At 50.1% G+C, this 23,503-nt stretch overlaps 1 protein-coding gene across 3 annotated transcripts in view; it reads left to right on the top strand.

The window, feature by feature from the left end:
* The window catches only part of LOC119970465 (calcium/calmodulin-dependent protein kinase type IV-like), a 173,351-nt gene that overhangs the window by 44,141 nt on the left and 105,707 nt on the right, over positions 1-23,503 (top strand). The window lies entirely within an intron of this gene.

Raw genomic sequence — 23,503 nt, 5'->3', positions numbered from 1 at the left:
TCATGGGAGGGGACTTCGACACAATTATTGACCCTTGCTTGGACCGGTCAAGCTCGAAAATGGGCAGGGTGCCAGCAATGACAAAGGAACTAAAAGGTTTCATGGAGCAGATGAGGGGGGGGTGGATCCATGGAGATTTGGACAGCCGAGCGTGAAGGAGTTCTCCTTCTGCTCACACGTGCATAAAGTGTACTCCCGGATCGATTTTTTCATTTTGAGCAGGGCCTTACTGGCAGGGGTGGTGGGCATGGGGTACTCAGTGATCACAATCTCAGACCATGCTCTGCACTGGGTTGATCTGCAGGTTAGTAAAGACAGTAACCAGCGCTCGCACTGGAGGTTAGATGTAGGACTTTTGGCTGATGAAGGGGTGTGCGAGCAGCTGAGGAAATGTAGTCAGAACTACCTGCAGGTCAACGACACGGGGGAAATTTCAGCAGCAGTGGTCTGGGAAGCATTTAAGGCTGTAGTCAGAGGGGAGCTGATCTTGATACGGGCCTATAGGGAGAAGGTGGGCAGGGCAGAGACAGACCGACTGGTTAAAGAGATACTACAGATCGATAGGAGGTATGCGGAGACCCCAGAAGCAGGGCTTTTAAGGGAATGGCGGAGGCTACAGGCGGAGTTTGGCTTGTTAACCACAGGGAGGACGGTGGAGCAGCTAAGAAAGGCGAGGGGAGCGATTCATGAGTATGGAGAGAAGGCCAGCAGAATGCTTGCACAGCAGCTTAGAAAGAGGAAGGCAGCCAGGGAGATAGGGAAAATAAATGACGGAGATGGGAACCTGGTTGGAGATTCAGCAGGGGTGAATAAGGCGTTTAGGGATTTGTATAGTAGGCTGTATAGGTCGGAACCCCCTACGGGGCCGGAGGGGATGAGGTACTTCTTGGGGGGGCTGAATTTCCCGAAGGTGGGCTGGTAGAAGGGCTGGGGGCCCCGATCGGAATGGAAGAGATAGTGGAGGATCTGAAGGCCATGCAGGTGGGTAAACCCCCAGGCCAGACGGGTACCCAGTGGAGTTTTATAAAAAGTGGAATATTAGGGCCGTGTTGATGAGGATGTTCAATGAGGCAAGGGAAAGAGGGGTGCTGCCCCCAACAATGTCACAGGCCATGATTTCACTGATTCTGAAGCGGGACAAGACCACGGAGCTGTGTGGGTCTTACAGGCCGATATCCCTGTTGAATGCCAAACCGATGACCAAAATTTTGTCCTCCAGGATTGAGGATTGTGTTCCGGAAGTTATTGGGGAGGACCAGATGGGGTTTGTTAAGGGAAGATAGTTGGTGGCCAATGTAAGAAGGTTGTTAAACGTGATGATCATGATGCCCCCGGAAGGTAGGGAGGTGGAGGTAGTGTTGTTGTTAAAAGTTAACTTTTTAAAAAGTTAAATACCAGCCTGGGGAATGACCTTGCTCGTCAAGTTTCCTGTGTACCCAAATAAAGCTGGCTGTATCCATGAAGTAGCATGCGTCAGTAGTGATGGCTTTGGATTGGATTTGATTTATTGTCACATGTACGAGGTACAGTGAAAAGTATTGTTCTGCACACAGTCCAGACAGATTGTTCCGTACATGAAAAACATAGGACATGCATAAATATACAATGTAAATACATAGACACAGGCATCGGGTGAAGCATACAGGAGTGTAGTACCACTCAATAGAGATGATGTGTAGAGAGATCAGATCACAATCAGATCAGATCGCGGGGGCAGCGCGGTAGCATGGTGGTTAGCATAAATGCTTCACAGCTCCAGGGTCCCAGGTTCGATTCCCGGCTGGGTCACTGTCTGTGCGGAGTCTGCACGTCCTCCCCGTGTGTGCGTGGGTTTCCTCCGGGTGCTCCGGTTTCCTCCCACAGTCCAAAGATGTGCGGGTTAGGTGGATTGGCCATGCTAAATTACCCGTAGTGTCCTAAAAGTAAGGTTAAGGGGGGGGGTTGTTGGGTTACGGGTATAGCGTGGGTTTGAGTAGGGTGATCATGGCTCGGCACAACTTCGAGGGCCGAAGGGCCTGTTCTGTGCTGTACTATTCTATGTTCTATGTCTATCAGTCCATAAGAGGGTTATTCAGGAGTCTGGTAACAGCGCAGAAGAAGCTGGACGGGATTGTCCAAAAATGGGGCGATGTCCCCACGCCAGTGTCAAAATGCGGGCGTTTCACTCTGGACTTTTCTTCAGAGTGATTCTCCGATCTGCAGGGGGCTAGCAGGGCCCCGGCTTCTCGCAGCTCTGGGTGCAGATACGAGGCCCTGCACTTCCAGTCGGGAGTCCGCGCATGCGCACTGCGGTGGCCACCCCGCGGGACATGACAGACTTACACTGTGGAGCGGCACCAAAAATGTAGGCCCCCCAGAGATCGGTGCTGCCCGATCGCCCCCCTGGCCATCCATGAGGCCCCCACCTCCCGTGAAGGATCCCCCAACCAGGGCGGCCGTGGACTGACTCTGCAGCCGCCACCTGCCATTCCGATAGGCAAAACCTGGTTAGAACCACGTAGACCGTGCATGCGCGATTCGCACTGATTCTCCGGGGACCAGAGAATCGTGGCAGCGGCGTCGGACCGGATTTCATAATTGATGCCCATTCTCCGTCCCTGCGCGATGATGATTTCAGCGCGGAGGCTCAGAGAATCCAGCCCGCTGTTTTTGAATCTGTTCGTGCGTGTTCTCAGTCTTTTGTATCTCCTGCCCAATGGAAGAAGTTGGAAGAGAGAATAACCCGGTGGGAGAGGTCTTTGATTATGCTCCCCGCTTTCCCAAGGCAGTGGGAGGTGTAGAAAGAGTCAACGGATGGGTGGCGGTTTTGCGTGATGGACCGGGTTGTGTTCACGACTCTCTAGTTTCTTCCGGTCTTGGGAAGAGCAGTATAGGCAATGTGCTTTCTTGGTTGTAGCGTCAACATGGGTGGACCAGGACAGATTGGTGATGTGCACACCTCGTAATTTGTATCTGTCAACCATCTCCATCTCGGCACATTGATGCAGACAGAGGTGTGTACGACACTTTTCTTCCTGAAGTCAACGACCAGCTCCTTAGTTTAGCTGACATTGAGGTAGAGATTGATGTCTTTGTGCCTTCTGTTTCAGCCATAGGCAGATGGTTCTAAATTTATAATTCTGACTGGGATTCAATTAAGTCAATTTGGGCACCTAAGGTACTTTAGAGAGGTAGAGAGAGAAGGGAGCTAACATTTTGAGTCTGGATGAATCTTTGTTGAAGTCATCCGGACTTGAAACATGAGCTCCCCTCTCCACAGATGCTGTCAGATCTACTGAGATTGTCCAGTATTTTCTGTTTTTTGTTTCCGATTCCAGCATCCGCAGCAATTTGCTTTTACCATAGAGAGGTATATTAGGTACTTAATAGTATAGAAAAGACAACTAAATAGTAGAGAAGTAGAACAAAATGCTACTTGTTTAAACTAATGAAAGGTCAATTTAAGACTGATAGTTTTTCTTCATACACGACGACAAGCCTTTGGAATGAATTCTCAGACAGATTAGTTTTCTTCACACAGTGACAAGACCTTGGAACGAATTCTCAGACAGATAGTTGATGCAAAGATGCTGGAATTGTTTGATAGAATTAAGTGTTATCTACAGGTTCCTTAGACATAGAAGCTTCCTGCATCCAATGACAGATGAGGCAGAGAAAGTACATGCTAAGAATGTCTGTTTCCGTAGCTGAATTTTCCAGATTGCCAGCCAGTCACCAGAGGCTATAGCTCGTGCAGGGTGTCACTCCACAGTAAATGTGGCTGACCAGGAGACTCTCCTGCTCTTATCACCTGCCAGAGGCATTTTGGAATGATTTACAATTTGATTCAGCCTTCTGTGGTCATCAAGGCCTGGAGTGGGTTTCAGACCTAACGCTCTTGGCTGAAAGGAAGGGATGCCACCCATTGCGCTACAAGGCCTCCATCGGTCCTTTAGGGGGAATTTATTAACTTGGATAATGAATATACTTAACTGTATGCTGCCTGTGAACCCATTGGAAATCCTTCTGGCCATCCAACAACCAGGGGACAAGGGAAGTCTGAAGACATGCCCATTTTACCGGAGTTATAGTTAAACACCTTTGAGCGTTGAATTATCATAGGGGGGGAAAGGGAGAAATAAAACAGTAGCTGAGATTGAAATAGAGCAAATATGTATGTTATGGATAGTAATTAAAAAATCTAAAATACTTTAATAAGTTGGAAGGCAATACAGCTTTTAAGACAGACAGGCAGGAGGAGACTTGTGGTGTCTTTGCACCTGCTGAGAGCTGGTGCACATCATTTTGATTATTGACTTTTGCATGACCTGGCATAAACAGTGAAATAAACAAATGTTTTGTGTGGCCACTAGAAGGATGTCCAGGAAATGTAATGTCATTACCGTTTCCTCTATTTTGGGTACTAATGGCGGGTAATGGCAGGCTGCTTAGTGCATCGCCGTTTGCCACCCCAGTTCCTGGCCGATGCTCCAGTTGATACTGGAATGCCGCCAGTAGTAGGGCCCAGTGTTGGATCGGGGCTGAAGCTATTGGTGGTATTGCTTTGTCTTCTTTCAACAAACCCTGGTCTGTAATTATAGTGAATTTTCGCCCGTACAAGTACTGGTGAAATTTCTTCACCGCGAAGATCACAGCCAATCCTTCCTTTTCGATTTGGGCGTACTTTAGTTCTGCTACTGCCAGCGTCCTGGAAGCAAACACTATAGGTCGTTCCTGTCCGTTTTGCCCTCTGTACGCCAAAACTGCACCAACGCCATATGGAGACGCGTTGCATGTGAGCACCAACTCTTTCCTGGGGTTGTAGTGTGCCAAGGCGTTCTCTGAGGAAAGCTGTTCTTTTATCTTCTTGAAAGCTCTGTCTTGGCAAGAGGGCCACTCCCAGGCTTGCCCTTTTTTTATAATTGGTGTAGGGGGTCCAAGATGGCTCTGTTCTGTATGAACTTTCCATAATATGTCATCAGTCCTAAAAAAGACCTTAACTCCTGGATTGTGGTGGGGGCCGGGGCATCTTTAATCGCCCTCACCCGATCTACCAAAGGGTGTAGCCCTGATTTGTCAACCTTGTACCCCTGATAGGTTACTTGAGTTGCTAGGAAAACACATTTCTCCCTCTTTAGGCATATACCTGCTGCTGAAAACCTCCTAAGGACTTCCTCCAGGTTTTGCAGATGTTCTGCCTTTGTTTTTCCTGTAATGAGGACGTCGTCCAGGTAAATGGCGACTTGTGGTAGCCCTTGCAATATATTCACCATCATCCTCTGGAATATCGCACAAGCTGATGATACCCTGAAGGGTAATCCTGTATACTGAAAAAGGTCCTTCAGGCTGTTTATCGTTGAGAATTTTTGGGACTCTTCGTCCAGCTTCAGCTGTAGATATGCATGGCTCATATCCAGCTTTGAGAATAGAGTCCTCCAGCCAGCTTTGTATACAAATCCTCAATCTGGGGAATTGGGTATTTGTCCAGTTGTGTGTAGTGATTAATTGTTTGTTTGAAATCTCCACAAGAGCGGACCGAACCGTCTGGCTTAAGGATAGGCACCACGGGTGCTGCCCACTCTGCAAACTGGACCGGTTTTATTATTCCCTCACGCTCTAATCATTTTATTTCCACATCGACTTTCTGCCTTAATGCGAAGGGTACTGGTCGGGCCCTGTAGAATTTTGGGACTGCCTCTGGATCTACATGCAATGTTGCCGTTGCTCCCTTTATTGTTCCAAGCCCTTCTTGGAAAACCTCTGGGTATTTGCACAGGAGTTCACTCAGGCGGCGATAATGTTTATCCAATCCAGCTGGATCTCTTTAAGCTAGTTTTGTCCCAACAAGCTTGGCCCCACACCTTTCACTGCCATTAAAGGCAGCCTAACCAGTTGCTCTCCATAAGCCACAGTTATATGCGTTGTGCCCAACGCTCTGAGTGGTTCCTCTGTGTATGTCCTCAGTTTTGCCGAGGTCCTGGTTAAGAATAAGGGTTGGAGTCCAGTGCGAATTCTATTGAAAGCTGTTTCCCCTATCACTGATACGGCTGCTCCAGTGTCGACTTCCATCAGTGTCGGATGTCCATTCAACCTTATGGATAATTTAATGGGTTTTGATCTCACCATCGTTACACCATTTAGTTGTTCCTCGTTGGAGGTAGGTGGGGCTTCTAGGGTATGCATTCTCCTGTACCCCGGCCTACGTGACCTTCTCCAAGATGATGATCTTGGGCTTCTATTTCTCCTTTCTTGCTCTGATCTCTGGCAACAACTACAATATTTTGCCGGGCGAAAGGCTGCAGGGGCTGCTGTCTGTCTGGACCTAATTTTCCCTTGCTTGGGAGGGCTTCTGCGAGTGGGCCTGGTTAACTTAGTATCCGCGTGCCTTCCGGTGACGGCAAACGGGAGGCAGCCGAACACTCGAGGGCTCCCGTTCGGGAATAGAAATTTTGGAGTTTTAACGCCCGGTCCCGGGGGCAACGGAGGCTGAAAAGGCTATAAGAAGGCACAGGGAGGAGAAATGTCCAAATTTGGGAGAAAAACGGCCGTGAAAAAGGGGGTTAATGGAAGTCTGCCAGGGAGTGAAAAAGTCAGCGCAGGAACTGTAAGGAAAGTACAGGCTGGAGCACCAGGGGAGGCCGCATTGCTCACAGCAGAAGAAACGACCAAGGTGATGGCTGTGGAACTTGAAAAGCAGTTCACAAAACATATCGAAGCGTGAAGAAGGAGATGGGGCGGTATTGAAAGTGCTGGTGGAGGAGGCGATTGCCCCGATGACGGCCGCGGTATCAAGCGCAGCAGCGGAGGTGCGGGAGCAAGGTGAGACACTGAAGGAAGTGGAAGAGGCATTATCGCAGCACAGTGATCAACTCACCTGATGGGGAAGGAGTTGCGGAGGGTGATAGAGACGAACAAGGGTCTGCGAGCCAAAATGGAAGTCCTGGAAAACAGATCCAGGTGACAGAATCTGAGGATTGTGGGTCTGCCCAAAGGGGTGGAAGGTCTGAGGATGACGGAGTATTTTGCCACGATGTTGGTGAAGCTATTAGGGAACGGGGACAATCCCTCCCGATATGAACTGGATCAGGCTCATCAGTCGTGGAGGCCTATACCAAAGGCGGGTGAGCCGCCAAGAATAGTAACTCTGTGTTTCCGTAGGTATAGCGTGAAGGAGAAGGTCCTGTGCTGGGCAAAGCAGAAGGGGGTGGTGCAGTGGGCTGGAGCTGGTATACGCATATACCAGGACTTTACGGTGGAGCTGGCGAGGAGGTGGGCTGCCTTCAGCCGGGTGAAGAAGGCACTGTACATCAGCAAGGTGCAGTGTGGCACAGTATATCCAGCTAAGTTGAGGGTGACCAATGAATTCAGGACTTTTATTTTGGTACGGCGGAAGCAGCAGAGGAGTTTGCGAAGGCAGAAGGACTGTGGCAGAATTGAGAAATGGTCGTGGACCGATGTGGCCTCATGTGCCTTTATTTTTTCACTGCGTGTTGGTGTAAGTACTAAATGAGTCGATGCTGTATATATTTGGACAAGGGAAAAGATTTGGACAAGGGACTTTTATTTGCAATGATGGTTCTATGGGGCTTGGGTGTGCAGACAACACTAAGATGAGTGGTAAAGTGGAAAGTGCAGAGGATACTGGAAGTCTGCAGAGGGATTTGGATAGGTTAAGTGAATGGGCTAGGGTCTGGCAGATGGAATACAATGTTGACAAATGTGAGGTTATCCATTTTGGTAGGAATAACAGCAAACGGGATTATTATTTAAATAATAAAATATTAAAACATGCTGCTGTGCAGAGAGACCTGGGTGTGCCAGTGCATGAGTCGCAAAAAGTTGGTTTACAGGTGCAACAGGTGATTAAGAAGGCAAATGGAATTTTGTCCTTCATTGCTAGAGGGATGGAGTTTAAGACTAGGGAGGTTATGCTGCAATTGTATAAGGTGTTAGTGAGGCCACACCTGGAGTATTGTGTTCAGTTTTGGTCTCCTTACTTGAGAAAGACGTACTGGCACTGGAGGGTGTGCAGAGGAGATTCACTAGCTTAATCCCAGAGCTGAAGGGGTTGGATTACGAGGAGAGGTTGAGTAGATTGGGACTGTACTCGTTGGAATTTAGAAGGATGAGGGGGGAACTTATAGAAAAATATAAAATTATGAAGGGAATAGATAGGATAGATGCGGGCAGGTTGTTTCCACTGGTGGGTGAAAGCAGAACTAGGGGGCATAGCCTCAAAATAAGGGGAAGTAGATTTAGGACTGAGTTTAGGAGGAACTTCTTCACTCAAAGGGTTGTGAATCTATGGAATTCCTTGCCCAGTGAAGCAGTAGAGGCTCCTTCATTAAATGTTTTTAAGATAAAAATAGATCGATTTTTGAAGAATAAAGGGATTAAGGGTTATGGTGTTCAGGCCGGAAAGTGGAGCTGAGTCCACAAAAGGTGAGCCATGATCTCATTGAATGGCGGAGCAGGCTCGAGGGGCCAGATAGCCTACTCCTGCTCCTAGTTCTTATGTTCTTATGTATGCGGGGTGATGCACAATCAATGGACACGAAACGTAGATGAGATCCAAACGATTAGCTTTAATGCACAAGATGTGTGCCCGGCAGCAGACGTACAGAAGAAAGGCCGACTGCCGGGAAGCACGGGTTCTTATATCCCGCCTTGTAGGCGGAGCTACCTACCTCTCAGTCAATCGGCTGAGAGGCACATGACTTACCCGGGCCAATGGGCAGCAAGTCCTCTGCACCAATAGCAGCTCACTTCCAAGTACCGTAATACCCCTAGTCATACTACCACACGGGTTGTGTGCTAAAGGGGATTGCTTGGTTTTCCGAGGACCGGGTAAGGGAAAAAGAGACCCGGGCGGGGGCCTCCACGCTGGATGGTTTAAGCCGGCCAGTGAATGGGAGTGAGGTGGGGGAGGGGCTGCGGCCATCGGAGCCTGGTAGAACAGGTTTCGGTGAGTCTAGCCGGGGTGAAAAGTTAGGGGAAGGAACCAAGGTTGGGGGGAGGAGTTTACAAGAGGAAGTGGAGGGGTGGAGTCTGGGAGGGGGTTGTCTATAATTCATGGGTGTCATTCACGGTACTCTTTCAGGGATTGGATGGCATTGAATATTGTGGGGGGGGGGGGGGGGGCGAGGTGGTCTATATATGTCAATGGCGACCATAGGCGATTCCTGATTCCTTTTTCTTTTTTCCTTTTATTGTTCCACCTTGGGAGGGTTTCTTTTATTTCATGCTGATATTGTCAGGTGGGCCGTTGTTTGGGGTGGTGGGAGGATGGAATCATTGTTGTTAATAAGGGGGTTGACATTGTATTTGTTTCTGTTTACTGTTTGTTGGTGGGGTGTAAATTCTGAAGAAAATGGAGAATAAAAATATTTATTAAAAAAAACTTAGTGTCTTTGGTTCCTGAGGGTGGCTATGCAGTTGCCTAGCCCCCAGCGGTAGTCCCTTAACACAGTTTCACTGGAATGGGCGTCTACCTCCATCGGAGTACCCTGTAACTCATGCGCACCGCTTGCTGCTTTTTCTAAGGACAAAGCCAGCTGCAATGCTTGTTTGCAATCCAGCTCGGCCTCTGCTAACAGACGTTTCTGTATTGCTAAATTATTTATTCCACATACCAAACGGTCTCAGAGCATCTCATTTAGCGTCAGGCCAAATTCACAAGCCTCTGCTAATCGCCTTAATCTTGTTACAAAGTTTGTAACTGACTCTCCAGTGTCTCGGAATGCTGTGTAAAACCGGTATCTTAGCCGGATCAGAGGTGGCTTAGGGTCATAGTACTCTTTTACTAAATGCGTCAATTCCTGGAAAGTTTTCATGTCCGGTGCCACCGGAAAAGTGAGACTGCGCATAATGGCAAAGGCTGCTTGCCAACAGAATCAGCAGAATCATTCGGAATGATATTGTTTGCTCTAAAGAAGTACTTGATCCGCTCCACATATTGGGCCCAGTCTTCCACTGCAGGGTCAAATGAGTCCAACTTTCCGAAGAAAGGCATTTTGCCTGTCAGCCGCTTATCCTCAATATGCTGCACCTGCTGACGAGCAGGTTTCTTCGGGTCGTTCCGTTTTCCTCGTCGCCACTGTAATAAGTCCTTGGAGGCAGAAGTCCAGTCACCAGAATTCCTTTTATTTACAAACTCAACAGCTGAACAACCATAACCATTCAGTCAGCTGTCTACACCGGGAGTGCAGAGGATCTGACACTCTCTGTTTTTTTTTTATAAACATTTTATTGAGGTATTTTTGGTTTTACAACAACAACAAAATAAACAATGTACATAAATTTATATACATAGTGTGAAAGCCATCTTCCTCCCTTACAGGTCCCACCTTTATTAACCCCCTACACTAAACCCCCCCCCCCCCCCCCCCCCCCACCCTCTGCTGACGATTAATTTTCCGCAAAGAAGGCGACGAACGGTTGCCACCTTCGGGCGAACCCCTAACAGGGCAGCACGGTAGCACAAGTGGATAGCACTGTAGCTTCACAGCGCCAGGGTCCCAGCTTTGATTCCCCGCTGGGTCATTGTCTGTGAGGTGTCTGCACGTTCTCCCTGTGTCTACGTGGGTTTTCACTGGGTGCTCTGGTTTTTTCCCACAGTCCAAAGACATGCAGGTTAGGTGGATTGGCTATGATAAATTGCCCTTAGTGACCAAAAGGGTTGGGAGGGGTAATTGGGTTACGGGGATAGGGTGGAAGTAAGGGCTTGAGTGGGTTGGTGTAGACTCGATGGGCCGGGTGGCCTCCTTCTGCACTGTATGTTCTATGTTCTAACATTGACCCTCTCATGGCGAACTTGATTTTCTTCAAACAGAGAAAACTAGCCATATCAGATAGCCAGGTCTCCGACTTCAGGGGCTTTGAGTCCCTCCAAGCTAATAATATCCGTCACCGGGCTACCAGAGAAGCAAAGGCCAGAACATCTGCCTCTTTCTCCTCCTGGATTCCCGGGTCTTCCGACAACCCGAAAATTGCCACCTCTGGACTCGGTGCCACCCTTGTTTACAACACCGTGGACGACATCCGCAAACCCCTGCCAAAACCCTCAAAGCTTTGGGCATGTCCAGAACATGTGTACATGGTTTGCTGGCCCTTCCACACACCTTGCACACCTGTCTTCTACACCAAAGAACCTACTCATCCAGGCCACTGTCATGTGAGCTCAGTGAACGACCTTAAACTGTATCAGACTGAGCCTGGCACGTTGTGGACGCATTGACTCAACACAGTGCGTCCACCCAGAGACCATCCTCTATCTCTCCGTCCTATCTCTGACCCCATGAGTTCCCTGTAAATGTTGGAGACCTTCCCTTCTCCCACCCACACTCTGGAAACTACCCTGCCCTGTATCCCCCTTGGTGGTAGGAGTGGGAAGGTTGAAACCTGCCTACGTAGGAGGACCCTCACCTGCAGGTACTTAAACTTGTTTCCCCTCGCCAATCCAAATTTCTCCTCCAGCTCCCTCAGGCTGGGAAAGCTCCCCTCCATAAACATATCCCCCATCCTCTCAATTTCTGCCCTCTGCCATCTCCAAAACCCCCCATCCATCCTTCCCGGGGCAAACCGGTGATTATTGCAGATTGGGGACCAGACCGATGTTCCCTCCGCTCCCACATATCTCCTCCATTGCCCCCAGACTCTCAGGGCCGCCACAACCACGGGGTTGGTGGAGTACCATGCCGGCGGGACCGGCAGAGGTGCCATTATCAGTGCCCCCAAGCTGGTGCCCTTGCATGAAGCCGCGTCCATACGCTCCCATGCCGACCCCCCCCCCCCTCCCCCCCCCCCCCCCCCCCCCCCCTCCACCCACATCCTGATCATGGCTATATTCGCCGCCCAATAGTAATTACTGAAGTTTGGCAGCGCCAGCCTGCCCGACCCCGGCTCCGCTCAAGCATCCCCTTTTTTACTCGCGGGGCCTTGCCCGCCCATACAAAGCCAGTGATTACCTTGTTGACCTGTTTAAAAAAGGACTGCGGAATAAAGAAGGGGAGACACTGAAACACAAACATGAATCTCGGGAGGACCGTCATTTTCACCGTCTGGGCCCTGGAGCGTGTCCCACCTCTGAAAATTGTCCTTCATTTCATCTACTAGTCGGGCCAGATTTATCTGTGCAGCCGTTCCCATTCCCGCACCACTTGGATGCCTAGATACCTAAAACTTTCCCCTACCACTCTAAACGGCAGTTACCCCAGTCGCCTCTCCTGCCCCCTTGCCTGGACCGCAAACATCTCACTTTTCCCCATATTTAGTGCATACCCCAAAAACCAGGCAAACTCCCCCAAAATCCTCATGATTTCTTCCATCCCCTTGCTGGATCCGATACATACAGGAGCAGGTCATCTGCATAAAGCGAGACTAGGACCCCCCTCCCCTCCCCCGGACCAGCCCCTTCCAGCCCCTTGAAGCCCTCAGTGCAATTGCCAGCGGCTCTATGGCTAACGCGAACAACAGTGGGGAGAGGGGGCATCCCTGTCTCATCCACCGATGCAGCCTAAAGTAGTCCGATGTTGTCCTATTCGTCCGTACACTCGCAACAGGAGCCTGATACAGCAACCTGACCCAGTCAATAAAGCTCCGCCCAAATCCAAACCATCCCAGTACCTCCCACAGATATTCCCATTCTACTCGATCAAAAAACTTCTCTGCGTCCATTGCGACCACTACCTCCACTTCCCTATCTTTCGGGGGCATCATGATCACATTTAACAACCTTCTTACATTGGCCACCAACTGCCTTCCCTTAACAAACTCCGCCTGGTCCTCCGCAATAACATCCGGCACACAATCCTCAATCCTAGAGGAGAAAGTTTTGGCCAGCAGCTTGGCATCCACATTCAATAGGGGTATCGGCCTATAGAACCCACACAGCTCCGGGTCCTTGTCCCGCTTCAGGATCAGTGAAATTGTGCACCCCACGCTCCCTTGCCTCATTGAACGTCCTCATCAACATCGGAGCCAATATCCCAGAGAACTTTTTATAGAACTCCACTGGGTACCCGTCTGGCCCCGGGGCTTTACCCGGCTGCATGGCCTTCAGACCCTCCATTATCTCTTCAATCCCGATCGGGGCCCCCAGCCCTTCTACCAGCATCCCGTCCACCTTCGGGAAATTCAGCCACCCTAGGAAGTGCCTCATGCCCTCCAGCCCAGTTGGGGGTTCCAACCCATAAAGCCTACTATAAAACTCCTTAAACGCCTTATTCACCCTTGCAGAGTCTCCAACCAGGCTCCCGTCCCCATCCTTTACTTTCTCTATCTCCCTGGCTGCCTCCCTCTTTCTAAGCTGCGAACAAGCATTCTACTTGCCTCTCTCCATGCTCATAAATCGCCCCCCTCGCCTTTCTCAGCTGCTCTACCGCCCTCTCTGTGGTTAACATGCTGAACTCCGCATATAGCCTCCGCCATTCCCTTAAAAGCCCTGCCTCTGAGGTCTGCACATAGTTCCTGTTGGCCTGTAGTATCTCCTTTACCAGTCGGTCCGTTTCTGCCCTGTCTGCCTTTTCCCTGTGGGCCATATCGATATCAGCTCCCCTCTAACCACCGCCTTCAATGCCCCCCAGACCACCGCTACTGAAACGTCCCCCATGTCGTTGACTTCCAGGTAGTTCTGAATACATTTCCTCAGCCGCCTGCACACCTCTTTGTCAGCTAAAAGTCCCACGTCAAGCTGGTTACTGTCATTACTAACCTATAGGTCAACCCAATGTGGGGCATGGTCTGAGATTGTGATTGCTGAGTACCCCGTGTCCACTACCCCCGTCAGTAGAGCCCTGTTCAAAATGAAAAAAATCAATCCAGGAGTACACTTTATGCACATGCGAGTAGAAGGAAAACTTCACTCTCAGCTGCCCAATTCTCCATGGGTCCTCCCCCCCCCCCCATCTGCTCCATGAACCCTTTTTAGCTCGTTAGCCATTGCTGGCACCCTGCCCGTTTTTGAGCTTGACCGGTCTAAACCAGGGTCAATAACTGTGTTGAAGTTCCTTCCCATGACCAGCTTATGCAAATCCAGGTCCGGTATTTTCCCCAGCATCCTCTTTATAAACTCCACATCGTCTCAGTTTGGCGCATACACATTTACTAATACCACCTGCACCCCCTCCAATATCCCACTGACCATGATGTACCGGCCTCCCACATCCTAAACTATTCTTCCCGCCTCAAACACCACTCCCTTATTGATCAGGATCGGGACCCCTTTAGTCTTCGAGTCCAGTCCCGAGTGAAAACCTGTCCGACCCATCCCTTTCTTAATCTAATCTGGTCAGCTACTCTAAGGTGCTTCTCCTGTAGCATTACCACATCCGCCTTCAGTCCTCTCAAATGCGCAAACACGCTTGCCCTTTTGACCGGCCCATTTAGCCCTCGTACATTCACGTGATCAGCCTAGTTGGGGGGCTCATCGCCTCCCCCCCGCCCCCTTTGCCGATCAGCCATCCCCTTTCTTGGACCAGTCTCCAGCCCGCGCCCCACGCCTCCACCGGCCCTCCCCCAGGCAGCCTCCGCCCCCGACCTCCTCTCTGCCCCTTAGCAAAAGTCCCTCCCTCGTCAGCAGAATATTTCCCCCCCTCCCCCCTAGTAACAGCACAAAGTAAATCAATCCCTTTGATAAGCCTAACATCTGCTCAACCTCCACTGTGCTTCCGTGAGCTAGCCCGCCCAGCTAGCTTGGTGGCCCCCGCAGCAGGCGCCAGACATTCTCCCACCTATTGTTCCCTCCCCCCTGCTCATACACACATATTCAAATGAAAGACAATCCCAACACAATTGCCCGACAAAAAAAAAAACGCTAAACAAAGAAAAGATCAAGAAAAGGATCCAGCATCTAACAAACACACCCCCATCCTCCAACAGTGCAAATGTAAACTTTAACTCACTCAGCTCTGCAACTGGCCCCAAATGAATACATTGAAGGCATTACAGATAACGTCTACAGAGCAAAAAACAAGAAACTTTTTAAAACATGAACGTTGCAGCAAAGTTCAAAGTTCTCAGCCCGCCACCAGCCCTTTCCTCAGGCGACTTGAAATAGAAATGTTTAACTTTGGGAAAAGCGAGCTGTTTGTGGTACACCTGGGGGACCAGGAGGGGGGGATTGGGTGGCTCCCACTGAAAAGGGCGGAGAGGAGCTTCAGGTACTTGGGGGTTCAGGTGGCCAGGAGCTGGGGGGCCTTGCATAAGCTAAACCTCACAAGGCTGGTGGAGCAAATAGAGGAGGAGTTTAAGAGGTGGGACATCCTGCCGCTGTCTTTGGCGGGTAGGGTGCAGTCAGTCAAGGTGACGGTGCTCCCGAGGTTTCTGTTCCTGTTCCAGTATCTCCCCATCCTTATTCCGAAGGCCTTTTTCAGGCGGGTTAACAGGAGCATTACGGGGTTTGTGTGGGCACATGGGACTCCAAGGGTGAGACGGGTGTTCTTGAAGCGGGGCAGGGATGGGGGGGGGGCTGGCGTTGCCCAACCTCTGTGGGTATTATTGGGCTGCCAACGCAGCGATGGTGCGTAAGTGGGTAATGGACGGGGAGGGGGCGGCATGGAAGAGGCTGGAGATGGCATCCTGTGTGGGTACGAGCCTGGAAGCGCTTGCAACGGTGCCGCTGCCGCTCCCTCCGACGAGATATACCACGAGCCCGGTGGTGGCAGCTACCCTCAAGATTTGGGGGCAATGGAGGCGGCACAGGGGGGAGGTGGGGGCCTCGATGGGGTCCCCGATACGGGGGAACCACCGGTTTGTTCCGGGGAGAATTGATGGCGGGTTCCTGAGTTGGCACAGGGCAGGTGTCAGGAGGCTGGGGGACCTGTTCATAGACGGGAAGTTTGCGAGCCTGGGTGAACTGGAAGGGAAGTTCAGGCTCCCCCCGGGAAAACCTTTAGGTACATACAAGTAAGGGCGTTTGTCAGGCGGCAGGTGGCGGAGTTCCCCCTGCCGCCGCCGCGTGGGGTCCAGGACAGGGTGCTCTCAGGGGTATGGGTTGGAGAGGGGAGGATCTCGGAAGTGTACCAGGCGATGCAGGATGTAGGCGAGGCCTCGGTGGAGGAGCTGAAAGATAAATGGGAGGAGGAGCTGGATGAGGAGATTGAGGAGGGGACGTGGGCGGATGCCCTAGAAAGGGTGAACTCCTCCTCTTCATGTACGAAGCTTAGCCTCATGCAGTTTAAGGTACTGCATAGGGCTCATATGGATTCTTCTTCAGTGGAAGGATGCGAGGCCCCCAAGCGTGGAGGCCTGGGTCAACGATATGGCGGGGTTTATTAAATTGGAGAGGGTGAAATTTGCCCTAAGGGGGTCAGTGCAGGGATTTTTCAGGAGATGGCAACCATTCCTAGATCTCCTGGCAGAACGGTAAAAACAAAAGGTCAGCAGCAGCAGCAACCCGGGGTGGGGGGGGGGGGGGGGTTGTCTCTTTGTTTTTGTTTTGGGTTGAATATCTGTTTTTTGCCAATGACGGGCGTTAATTTATGGTTTCTCTTTTGTATTTACGGCGGGGGGAGGTTCTGTTTTTTTTTGTTCTTAGAATTTTCTGTTATTGTTTTCTTTTTTGTGAAAATGTGAAAATTTGAATAAAAATTATTTCTTAAAAAAATAAATAGAAATGTTGCTCCTCGTACGTGACCCAGAGACGGGCCGGATAGAGCAGTCCGATCTTCACCTTTTTCTTAAAAAGGGTCAACCTCATCTGGTTGAACCCGCTCTTCTCCTGGCCACTTCCACCCTCAGGTCCTGGTACACACATAGATACATAGAAGATAGGAGCAGGAGGAGGTGTTTTGGCCCTTCGAGCCTGCTCCGCCATTCATCAGCATCATGGCTGATCATCCTACTCAATAGCCTAATCCTGCTTTCTCCCCATAGCCTTTGATCCCATTCTCCCCAAGTGCTATATCCAGCCGCCTCTTGAATATATTCAAAGTTTTAGCATCACCTACGTCCTGTGGTAATGAATTCCACAGGCTCACCACTCTTTGTGTGAAGAAGTGTCTCCTTATCTTTGTCCAAAATGGTTTACCCTGAATCCTCAGGCTGTGACCCCTGGTTCTGGACATACCTATCATTGGTAACATCTTCCCTGCACCTACCCTGTTTAGTCCTGTTAGAATTTTAGAAGTCTCTATGAGATCCCCCTCATTCTTCTGAACTCCAGCGAGAACAATCCCAACCTAGTCAATCTCTCCTCATGTGACAGTCCTGCCATCCCTGGAATCAGTCTGGGAAACCTTCGCTGCACTCCTTCGAGAGCAAGAACATTCTCCCTCAGAGAAGGAGACCAAAACTGCACACAATGTTCCACGTGTGGCCTCACCAAGGCACTGTACAATTGCAGCAACACATCCCTGCTTCTATACTCGAAACCTCTTGCAATGGAGGCCAACATGCCATTAGCCTTCTTTACCGCCTGCTGCACCTGCATGCTTACCTTCAGAGAATGGTGCACAAGGACACCCAGGTCCCGCTGCACTCTCCCCTCTCCCAATTTTCAACCATTCAGGTAGCAATCTGCCTTCCTGTTTTTGCTTCCAAAATGAATAACCTCAAACTTATCCAAATTATACTGCATTTGCCATTGATTTGCCCACTCACCCAACCTGTCCAGATCTTGCTGTAGGATCTCTGCATCCTCGTCACAATTCACCCTCCCATCTAATTTGGTATCATCTGCAAACTTTGAGATGTTACATTTGGTTTCCTCATCCAAATCATTAATATATATTGTGAATAGCTGGGGTCCCAGCACCGATCCCTGTGGTACCCCAATGCTTACTGCCTGCCAATTTGAAAAGGACCTATTAATAGATAGATAATTAATAAATAGATCCACAGGATACTGTTTTCCCATTTACAGCTCCACGTCTGCTTGGCCCACTGTAAAATACGCTCCTTGTCCAAATACCTGTGGAATCTCACCACCATTGCCCTCGGAGGAGGTCTCCCATTCGTGACTTCCTTGCGAGTGCTCTGTGAGCCCTGTCCACCTCCAAGGGTCGGGAGAATGCCCCATCCCCCAGCAGCTTCTCAAACATGCCAGCTACATATGTATGCCCCAGCGTCCGCTCCTTTGGACCCCTCCGGGAGCCCAATGATTCTCAGGTTCTGCCGGTGGGACCTATTCTCTAGGTACTCTACCTTCTCTGGGAGCCTTTTCTGCTGGTCTCTCAGCAGCCCCACTTCCAACTCCACCGCAGTTTGATGTTTCTCCTCCTCAGCCAGCGCTTTTTCTACTTTCTGGATCGCCCGATCTTGGGCATCCAATCTAAGCTCCAGCCGCGCAATTGACTCTTTAATCGGGTTCAAGTAGTCCTGCTTCTGTTTGGCGAAGCCCTCCTGGATAACTTGCCTCATCTGCTCCGTTGACCGCTGGGTCGACAAGCCAGGACTCCGGTCACCCGGCATGCTTTCTCCCACTGCAGCTTCAGCCCATGCCTTCTCTGTCCATCTGTTTCTGCCTTTGCGAGCATTTCTAGCCCGCCTCTCCATGCACCGATGTGGGAATCCAGTTCACAATTGCCTCTATCATCGATTTTCCAAATCAAGCCCGGTAAAATTTCTGGGGAAAAGGTCCAAAAGTCCGACCTGAGCGGGAGCCACCAAATGTGCGACTTACTCCTTCATAGCCGCCACCGGAAGTCCCCTGACTCTCCCTGGTATATACACAGAAAGGGGTTCTCTGATTGGGCCACTAATCAGGGAACTCGTATTCTAATTGGCCAATCTCAAAGGCCTGGCCTAAGTCATTACAGCGGATAAGGGGTTTTGTGAAAAGGTGAGGTCGGGGAGTACTTGGAGATTATTCAGAACGGGGAGGTGTCTGGCCACATTCTGAGACGCGCTGAATGCGAGGGGAGATTATCTCGTTCAAGGTGCACAGGACAGGAGGAGGAGGGAGGAGTATGAATGGTTGTTGGATGAGATAGTTGAGGTAGACAGGAGATACATGGGGGGTCCCACTGAAGAGTTGTTGGTGTAGAGGAAGAGGTTATATGGGCAGTTCGATACGTTGATGACATGAAGGTCAGTGGGGCAACTACAGAGGGCCAGGGGGGTGCAATATGAATATGGGGAGAAGGTGAGCCGTTTGCTGGCCCACCAGCTGAGGAGGCAGCCTGCATCCAGGGAAATTTTAAATGTGCGAACAGTGAAGAGGGAAGTAGTGTCAGAGTCGGGGAGGAAAAATAAGCTGTTCAGGGTGTGGTTATGTGCCTATGCACAGCTCTGTATATAATTAACGATGCAACCTCCAACCAACTGGTGGCGATAGAGATCTATCATGGCTTGAGAGACCTGTCAATTGGTAGTAAGACGTACATGAAGATAGTTGCACTAGAAATAGCTCCAGGAGAATTCACTGAATTCATTTATTCGTTACTGTCTGTATCACACTTCGTTAGTTATCTTTTCACGTGTTAATATTGTTAATAAATCATCTTACTAGTTAAAGAACTAAATGTTCTGTGTGCACCTGTGCTACGGCCATAGCACAGAATATAACAGGGATACTACGAGAAGCTGTACAAGGCGGAGTTGGGTGGAGAGAAAGAGGACATGGATCGGTTCATGGATGGATTGGAATTTCCAAGATTGGTGGAAGAGAGGAGGCAGGCATTGGAGGAGTCGCTGGGGCTGAGGGAGGTGATTGACAATATTATGGGGATGAAGTCGGGGAAGGCTCCAGGGCCAGATGGCTTTCCGGTGGTGTTTTATAAGGCGTTAGCGGCAAAGTTGGCACCGCGTTTGTTGGGGATGCTTAGTGAGGGGTTGGGAGAAGGGGAAGGTGCTAGAGACACTGACACAGGCATCGATCATGCTAATTTCGAAGAAGGGGAAGGATCCGTTGGAGTGTGGGTCTTATAAGCTCATTTCATTGTTGAACACAGATGTGAAAGTGCTGTCTAATTTGGTGGCGGGGTGGATGGAGGGATGCATGGCAGGGGTGGCTGCTGAGAATCAAACAGGTTTATAAAGGGCAGGCAGCTCTCCAGTAACAACAGGAGGCTGCTGGATATGGTTATGACTCCGTCGGTGGGGCAGGTGCCGGAGGTCATTCTTTCTATGGATGCAGAGAAGGCACGAGATCTTGAGATCTTGGGTAGGTTTAGGTTTGGCCCGAAGTTATTGGCCTGGGTGCGTTTGTTATATGTAACCCCGGTGGTAAGTGTGTGGACAAATGGGATGAATTTGCGGAGTTTTGGCCTGTATAGGGTGTCCGCGGTCGCTGTTGTATTTTGTGCTCGTGATTGAGTTCTTGGGGATGGCCCTTAGGCGGTCGGTGGAATGGCAGGGGATTGTGAGGGGGGGCACGGAGCTCCGAGGGTCATTGTATGTGGACGACTTGTTGTTGTTCATGTTGGACCCATCGGAGAGTATGGGTAGGATCATGCCAATATTTGAGAGGTTCGGGGCCTTCTCAGGGTGTAAGTTAAATGTCAGGAAGAGCAAGGTTTTTCCGGTGAATTCGGTGGGGCAGCGGGCCAAGTTGGGGATGTTGCCATTTAAGGTAACTAGGGAAAGGTTTAGGTACTTGTGGATTCAGGTGACGAGAGAATGGGCTACCATGCGCAAGTGGAATTTGACAACATTGGTGGAAGAGATTAGAGCAGATTTTAAGAGATGGGATACATTGCACTTGACACAGGCAGGGAGGGTGCAGGTTGTAAAAATGAATGTGCTGCCAAGGCTCTTGTTCATTTTCCAGACCCTTCCAATCTTTCTCCCGAAGGCCTCTTTCCAGAAATTGGAGACAGTGGTAAGGTGCCGAAGGTAAAGAGGGCCCTGGTACAGAGGCAGAGACAGAAAGGGGGGCTTGCGCTCCCGAATCTGATGCACTACTATTGGGCAGCGAATGTGGAGAAGGTGAGGTAATGGTGGGGGGAAGGAGTCCTGTAGAGGATCCGATCTGAGGGCTCTGGTGACTGCTCCACTTTCACTAGCTCTGGTGTAGTAAATGGAGAGCCTGGTGGTACAGTCGATGGTCAGGGTGCGGAATCAGCTGCAGAGATACTTTAAGTTGAAGGGGATGTCGGTGTTGACACCACTGTGTATGAATAGCTTTAATTGAGGGGCAATTTAATGTGGCCAATCCAGCTAACCAGCACATCTTTGGGTTGTGGGGGTGGAACCCACGCAGACATGGGGAGAATGTGTTAACTCCACACGTACAGTGACCCAGGGCCGGGATTCAAACCCGGGTCCTTAGCGCCGCAGTCCCAGTGCTAACCACTGCGCCACATGCCGCCCTGAGCTCAGCATAATTCTTAATCACCACCATCACCTTCCCACAGAACTCCTTGACGGCCAAAAGCCCTGAATCCAACAGCTGGTCTGGCCTCTGCGCCTGACCTGAACAAAGTTTCACATCTAGCAAGTGCGGAGCGTGGCCCGAAATCACTATTGTACCATATTCCACCCCTTGCACACCCATCAGCACCACCTGGCCCACCACAAAAATGTCAATCAGTGAATAAACCCTATACACATGCGAGCAGAAGGAACACTCCCTCTCACCTGGGTGCCCAAACCTCCACGGATCCACCATCCCCATCCTCTCCATGAACCCTCCCAGCTGTGGCGCCATTCTCACTTGCCCCACCCACCTGACCTTCAACCTTATCTGATCTTTCACCCAGAGATGCGTCTCTTGCAAGAAAATCATCTCTGCTCTCAAATCCTTCATGGGTGAGTACCTGGGACCATCTAACCAGCCCATTTAGTCGCCGGACATTCATGTTACAATTCTCAGTGGCGGCTTCCGCCTCCCATCCCCTCTAGAGTTCACTATCATCACCCTGAGACTCAGCCCCCCATTCCAACTCTGAATCGGGCCCACTCAAGATGGCCTCCCATCCTGTCCATGACCAAACTTATCCTGCATAACAGGCCGGGTACAGCATCCCAAACCAAATCTAGCGTTGATATAGCACTGCCGTGGCCTTGTTGAACCTCACTCCAATGTCTTGGTAGATCCGGATTTGGTTTCCTTCCCACTCACAATCCGCAGATTTTGCTGCCTGGAACTATTTTCCTGGTCCTCCGCCTTTGCTCGCAACATCTTTCACACATCCCCAGGACTGCAATCTCCAACGACACAGCCCAATCACTCTGGTCAGACACCACCTTCTCCACCTCCTGGATTGTTATCCCCTGCACCTTGAGCTTTTCTCCACCCATTCCAAGATCCTGCGAAGAGGTGCCCCTGTCCCCTCAACCACCTTTGACCAGCCACCCTGCATTTCCTTACGCTGCTGTCAAAATTTGTCCTTAATGAAACTCATCAACTGTTCCATTTGCAGCTTTCCAGTCGATGACGACCCTTCCTCATGCTTCATTTTTCTAATTGATGCTGCACCACGAGTCTGCTCCAAATTTTTAGCCAGGGTCCTTTCTGTCCCACTCCACTCTCTGCTCAACTTTTCTGCAAAATTCCCTAAAAGTTCGGGTAAAAGGGGGAAAAACCAACGCTTGCAAGAGGGAGCTGTCCTGTGTGACCACTAACTCCATGGCTGCCATGGAGATCCCTTACCTGGCAAATTTGATTGAATTCTTTGAGGAAGTGACAAGAAGTATGATGAAGGTAGTGCAGTGGACATTGTATACATGGATTTTAGCAAGGCATTTGATAAGGTCCCACATAGCAAATCCCTGGAATGATCCCTGGAATGATGAGCTTGTCAGATGAGGAGTGGTTGAGGACTCTGGGTCTGTACTCAGAGTTTAGCAGGATCAGGGGGGATCTTATTGAAACTGACAGGATACTGAGAGGCCTAGATAGAGTGGATGTGGAGAGGATGTTTCTATTAGTAGGAAAAACAGAACCTGAGGACACAGCCTCAGACTTGAGGGACAGTCCTTTAAAACTGAGAGGAGAAGAAATTTCTTCAGCCAGAGGATGGTGAATCTGTGGAACTCTGCCGCAGAAGGCTGTGAAGGCCAAATCACAGAGTGTCTTTAAGGCAGAGATAGCTAGGTTCTTGATTAATAAGGGGATCAGGGGTTAGGGGATGAAATGGGGATGAAAAACATATCAGCCATGATTGAATGGCAGAGTGACTCGATGGGTTGAATGGCCTAATTCTGCTCCTATGTCTAATCGTTATTTTCCTTGGAACAAAGAAGGCTGAGCGGTGACTTAATTGAGGTGCACAAAATTATGAGGGGAAGAGATAGAGTGGACATGATAAAACTGTTTCCCTTGGTGGAGAATTCTAGAAGCAGGGGACATGGATTCAAGATAAGTGGCAGAAGGTGTAGAAGTGCCATGAGGAAGAACCTTTTCATGCAAAGGATAGTGGGTGTCTGGAATTCTCTGCCTGAGTTGGTGATGGAGGCAGAGACCCTGAACTCTTTTTTAAAAGTACCTGGATCTGCACATTAAGTGCTGTAAGCTATAGGGCTGTGGACCGTATGCAGGAAGGTGGGATTGGAAAGGGCACCTGGGTGTCCTTAGGCTGGCATGGACACGATCGGCCCAAATGCTTATTTCTGTGCTGTACCTTTTCTACGGTTTTTATTCGGT

The sequence above is a fragment of the Scyliorhinus canicula genome, chromosome 8, assembly GCF_902713615.1.
Source record: "Scyliorhinus canicula chromosome 8, sScyCan1.1, whole genome shotgun sequence".
NCBI lineage: Eukaryota > Metazoa > Chordata > Chondrichthyes > Carcharhiniformes > Scyliorhinidae > Scyliorhinus > Scyliorhinus canicula.
This window is presented reverse-complemented; position numbering and strand designations above follow the sequence as displayed.